We start from the raw sequence: 6,443 nt of genomic DNA on the forward strand, positions 1-6,443 counted from the left end.
AAATCCGCTCTCTGAAAACGCAATGGCCAGAAGGATCAGGAGTATACTTGTATCTCACCCTCCAATACGCATCTCCTGGGTAAAAGCCCACAACGGCCAGTGAGGAAACGAGCTAACGCATGCAGCGGCTAAAGAAGAGACCAATACAGGAGACTTTTGCGACAAACTCTCATATCCAGCTTCTTACGCCAAGGGACATGATCAGGGCCGCAACTAGATGTTTGGTCGCCCGGGGCAAGTGCGCATTTTGGCGTCCCCTTGTAATGTTGAAGGAGAGGTTTGAGAATAAAATTTGCGCCCCTCTGGTCCAGCGCCTGGGGCACGAGACCCACCTGCTCCCCCCCCCCCTAGTTGTGGCCCTGGACATGATAGCAAAGTGGCGACTGGATTGGGATATGCCGGAGGCATCAGGAAGATCAACTGTTTCATGAAGTTATAAATAAAGTAGATACTAGGAGCAGGGGCTGGGGTCACGCGATCTCATCTCATTTGTCACCGGTCATGGGCTTTTCCCGGCAAACGTACATCGCTTTAAAGCGATTGCCAGTGACAAATGTTCTTGTCTTGAGCCTGGCCACGACCACCTAGATAACTAGTTATATAGGAGGTCGTGGCCTGGCACGTCCCTGCACTACGCCACATGCTGTCCAGAAACGACGCCCTTTCACTTCCGTTCGCTGCACATCTACACAGACCATGGATGCTTGGCATACTACGTCGAGAGGAATCAAAAGAAAAGATAAGACAAATGGTGGGTGTGAAATTTTCCTTGAGGAACATCCTGAGAAGATAAGGGATCCGTCTCCTCCAGCTCCTGTAACTCCGTTAAGGAGATCGCCGCGTCTTCACCCTGACAGTGCGCTGGTGGCACTGTTTGAAGTCGAGGAGCCGGATGAATACTAAATCTAATCAAGTGTCCCAGAGATATTTTAAAGACCCTCGACAATGATCAAAAGCGAATTGGACTGAGTGTATTGAACTGCCTGAACGCAATGGGGTGCTCTGCCCTTCTGTCATACAATCCTTGATCAATCAAATTTCTGATTGCGCCTTTTGCGATATGATTGGATTGGATTTTAAATTTTCTGGCGCAAGGACCAATTTGGTCAAACTGCGCCAAAACAAATTATATAAAAATAAGAAAAATCATCCTTTTGTCATGTCAAAATACTAAAATCATGCATGATAAAAAGCAACGTAAAGCATAAAAAAATGACATGAATTGTAAAAATCTATAATTTGTTATAAAAACCAATGGCTTTGATGAATTTAAAAATGCGAGATGCATCGCTGTGGTCATTTAAAATGTCATGAAGTGAAAGATGACTATGACCAAAAGCGGTCGTAAAATGATGACGATGATGTGAACAAGTAAAGCAATGGTTAATGGACTTTGACAATGTGGGCACTGTGGCTGACTCTCTCGTAATAAAAGATATGATTGTGTGATACGACTGTGTCCTATGCGCAACCGGGCAAGCAGAACTTCCTCCTTTCTGTTAGTTCTGCAGCTCGAACGCCAATGGCCAAGTGTGGGCTTGATGGCATGTAATTTGTTATTAATTTGATTGTTCCAATGGTCCTGCCAGCGGTGATGCATCACTTCCCGGAGGATTGAGAAGTGGTCACTGGCAGGTACCAAAAGGTTATTGTCAATGTTAGTTGTTGTTCGAGCTGCAGTGTCTGCTCTTTCGTTGCCCGGTATTCCTACATGACCTGGTACCCAGTAAAATTTTACTGTGGTACCATGATGAATGAGGTAATGCAGTTCATGAAAAATGGAATGAATGAATGGATGAGTGTGAAACGTACAGGAACACAGTGCTTGTAATGCGCTGAGAGAGTCGCTATAGATAATGCATCGTCGGTGGCGTTTGCGTCGTATATGACGTAGAGCCTGAAGGATTGCGTACAGTTCTGCCGAATATATAGTGAATGTGTCTGGAAGTTTGAAAGATGTCTCCTCACAGCAGATGTAGGCACAACCGACATGGCCAGGGCTCTTGGAGCCGTCGGTATATATGGGGAAGTACCTGTTGTACCTACCCCTGTGCCTAAAGAATATCTGTCGATATATGGCATCTGCTGTGGTGGCTCTAGGGTATAATGATAATGAAAGAGAGACATATGGCAGAGACTGCTCCCATGGTGCCAGTTGCCAAGCAACTGGGGCCACACGACTGATGTCTAATTCTAGTTCTTCCACAAGTGCCCTCATACGAAGACCGTAAGATGGAACACATGAAGGGCGAGCAGCAAATAGTCTATTAAATGAGGGATTAAAAATGACACGATGAAGTGGATGACCTGGTAAAGACTTCATTTTGATATAATATTTCAAAGAAAGTTGTTGGCGTCTTGATGTCAGTGATGGCTCGTTGCATTCGACATACAGGCTCTCCATTGGAGACGTCCGGAAAGCTCCAGAACAAATCCGCAGGGCGAGATGGTGGACTGGGTCGAGCACACTCAGATAGCTCCGAGGTGCCGACCCGTATACAATGGAGCCGTAGTCGAGCTTCGATCTTATTAAAGCTTTGTATAAGTGGAGGAGCGACTTACGGTCAGCTCCCCACGATGTAGAAGAGATGACCTTCAAGAGGTTCATCGTCTTCATGCAACGAGCTCTTAGTTGCGCAATTTGAGGTTTGAAAGTGAGTTTCTTTTCAAATGTGATGCCGAGGAATTTAGTATTTTCTACAATAGGTATTAGATTGTTATTGAGAAACAATTGTGGGTCATCATGTAGGTCTCGACGCCGACAAAAGTGCATAGCAACAGTCTTGTCAGCGGAGAATGAAAAGCCGTTATCATGAGCCCACTTGCTAATCTTGTTGAGAGCGGTTTGTAATTGTCTCTCGGCTGACCTCATATTCACTGATTGGTAAGATATCAACAGATCATCCACGTAGAGTGCGCCAGTGACAGACAACGGGAGTTGGTTCAACACCCCGTTGAGTCTTAAAATAAAAAGTGTTACACTTAAAATGCTACCTTGAGGTACACCTTGTTCTTGAATTTGGGGAGCTGATAACGTGCTTCCGATCCGTACCTGAAAGATGCGGCGAGCAAGAAAGTTCTTAATGAAAATGGGCAAGTTGCCCCGCAAGCCGCTATTATAGAGGTCGGAAAGAATTCCGTGCCTCCAAGTACGGTCGTAGGCCTTTTCTATGTCAAAAAATATGGCTAGCATATGCTCCCTCTTCACAAATGCTTGTCTTATTGATGTCTCAAGGCGTAACAAATTGCATGTTGTGGACCTGAACCGTCTAAAGCCGCTTTGATGTTTCGATAAAATATTGTTAACCTCAAGGTAGTGCGTAAGGCGATAGTTGACCATGCGTTCCATGAGCTTACATAGACAACTGGTCAAAGCAATAGGTCTGTAACTGTTCGGTTGTTGAGGATTTTTGCCAGGCTTCGGGAATGCAAGAACTATGGCTGCTCGCCAGGTGTCAGGAAATGAATGACTGACCCAGATCCGATTGAATAAAATAAGTAAATGTGACAGTGATTCTGGTGAGAGATGCCGAATCATGGAATAATGAATAGCATCAGGCCCTACAGCTGAGTCAGGACTTCGCCGCAAGGCCGTCGTCAGTTCATGAAGGGTGAACAATGAGTTGTACCCCTCCGGTGTAAAAGGCCGGAAGGTGTACGATGTACGTTCGGCCGATGATTTAATGGGATGAAACGATGGGAGATAATTCGCATCACTGGAGACAGTGGCGAAATGGGCGGCGATGGTATCCGCAATATCCCTCACATCGCTGATGATAGTGCCATTGGTGTTTAAAATGGTGATTGGATGAGACTGATAATGACCATTGATTTTTCGGATCCGGTCCCAAATGACTTTTGATGAAGTAGATGAATTGATTCCCGTGGTAAACTTTTGCCAGGACTCGCGTTGAGCCTGGCGCCTGGTTCTTCTCGCTATCGCCTTTGCTTTTAAAAACGCCAACTTGTTGTCATGGGTAGGATACCGCCGGAACCTACTCCATGCTTTCTTTTGTGCTTTAATCGTGAGATTACATTCGTGGTTCCACCAAGGTTTAGGAAATTTAGGAAGTTTCGAGGAGACTTTAGGTATTGTTTCATTTGCTGCAGAGATGATACAACTGGTCACAAGGTCGACACAGTTGTCGACGTCGGGTTGCGAAACCATATCCTCCGTGATTTCTGCCTTGACCGTGAAGTCTGCCCATCGGGCGGCCACAAGCTTCCACCGAGGAGGACCCTCAGGTATGCTATGGCTTCGATCAAGGCACTTAACCACTAGAGGAAAATGATTGCTCCCGTGGAGGTCCGGATCAACCGACCAGGACCAGTTGGGCAAGAGTGAGGGTGAACATAAGGATAGATCTATTGCAGTGAAACTATTGTTTGGGGCATGAAAATGAGTGAAACTGCCATCATTCATGATGGCGAGGTCCATGTCTTCTAACAGCCGTTCAACCATTTCGCCACGTGGGGTGTTGCTGTTAGAACCCCATATCAGGTTATGTGCATTGAAGTCTCCAAGAAGAAAAAATGGTGGAGGTAATTGATCAATCAGATCTTCTAGATCTCTCTGTAAGATGGTGTCATTTGGTGGCAAATAAATGGAACAGATGGTAACCCTTAGGCCTGTAGAGATTTCCACCGCGATGGCTTGCAGGTTCGTGCGCAGCGTTAGAACGCGCGACGACACGTAATGTGGAACCAGCAGAGCAACACCGCGGCAGGCTCTACTCCCGTCATCGTAATCAATACGGAACAGGGAATGTCGCCTGATGTTCCATGTCTCCGAGGGCTTCGTAAAAGTTTCCTGGAGTGCCACGCAAACAGGATGATAACGATTGATCAAATCCTTGAGATCTTCATAATTGGATCTAAGACCACGAATGTTCCATTGGATTATGTTGGCCATAAATTAGGTAGAAGTAGACGGTTCGAGGTCTTTAAATTTATTCCGGTCTAGTTTCCGGCGAGTACCACCAGATTCTGATAGATTATCAAGATCCATGTCACCAATTGACTTGTCATCAATTAGTGACACATTCTTGAGGGTGGGACATTTTATTGCTCTCTGTATTGCTTTTCTTGAATATCCGGTCTTTTTAGATTTATTTCCAGAATTAATCTTGGGTTTAGTAACAGTAGGTTTTTTGAATGTGTGCACTGTTGCTTTTCCTGCCTCTTCTTCGGAGGTAGTGGACTCCCTCCGTAATCCAGCAGAGCAACAGCAGCCACAACTATTACACGGTTGGTTAGATGATGATGTTTGAGTTGATGTATCAGCTATTGGTTCAGTCTGAGTTGTTACGGATGCTTTGGTGACAACATTGTTAGTCATATTAGCTGATGATGGATTTGTTACCATATTAGAATATGATCTATTACCTATTGGAGTTTGGTTAGAGGTTATACGACGGCGTGCTTCGATATATGAGATGTTATTGAGGACCTTGATCTTCTGGATCTCTTTTTCTTCATTCCATTTCGGACACTTTCTGTCAAATGCGGGGTGGTCGCCACCGCAATTGACGCACTTGAATGGTGAATTAGTGCAGTTGTCCGAAATGTGGTCCTTCTCACCGCATTTTGCGCAGGTGGGTTGACTGCGGTACGCCGTTCGTGAGTGACCGTATTTTTGGCAGTTAAAGCATCGAACAGGGTTAGGAATGTATGGCCGGATTTTGAGGTTATAATAACCTATTTTGATATCTTTCGGCAATGTTGGTGATGAGAATGTGAGAATTATGTTTCGTGTGGGAGCTGGATTGCCATCTTTGCGGCTCATAATATGTTTGGCAGATGTTACGCCTTGAGACGCCAGCTCTTGTGTTAGTTCTTCTTCATCCATGTTAATTAAGTTAGTATCTGAAATGACACCACGTGAATAATTCAACGTGGGATGGATTTTGACTGTTATTGGAATGTCTCCGAGAGATGTGAGCTTTTGAATGAGTTCGGCTTGTTTGGATGTGTTAGTCTCGATGAGAAGGTCTCCTGAACGAAGAGCCTTCACCGATTTTAAGGTACCAACTGTGCCATAGAGAGCTTTATCTATTACAAATGGTGATACTTTGGCCAGCGGTTTTTCAGCATCTGAAGAGTGCAGAAAGAAAAATGAGACAGTTGATGAATTTGAAGCAGTTACATTGACATGTGTTTGGTTTGAAGCAGTTCTTTGACGTTTTGGTGCATTTTGATTTTTTCCCATATTTGAATGGGTATGGTTCCACTCCCACCCACCATGCCCACCATGGAGCCCTACGAGGGGACGCGCACACGTAACCGGTGAAGGTTAGTAGCAACGTCAGGTTAGGTGGGAGCTATACACCACCAAAGCAGGCGAGCAGACGCGTTCAAGATCCAAGATCGTCGTGAAGCAGCACCAACAAACCTCAACGACGTCCGGCAGGCCCGGCCCCTCTACCTGCCCAGTAGTGTAACCC

The sequence above is a fragment of the Pholcus phalangioides genome, unplaced genomic scaffold (genome assembly GCF_987345545.1).
Source record: "Pholcus phalangioides strain wild (caught in Gottingen) unplaced genomic scaffold, Ppha-v1.0 ptg000008l_1, whole genome shotgun sequence".
NCBI lineage: Eukaryota > Metazoa > Arthropoda > Arachnida > Araneae > Pholcidae > Pholcus > Pholcus phalangioides.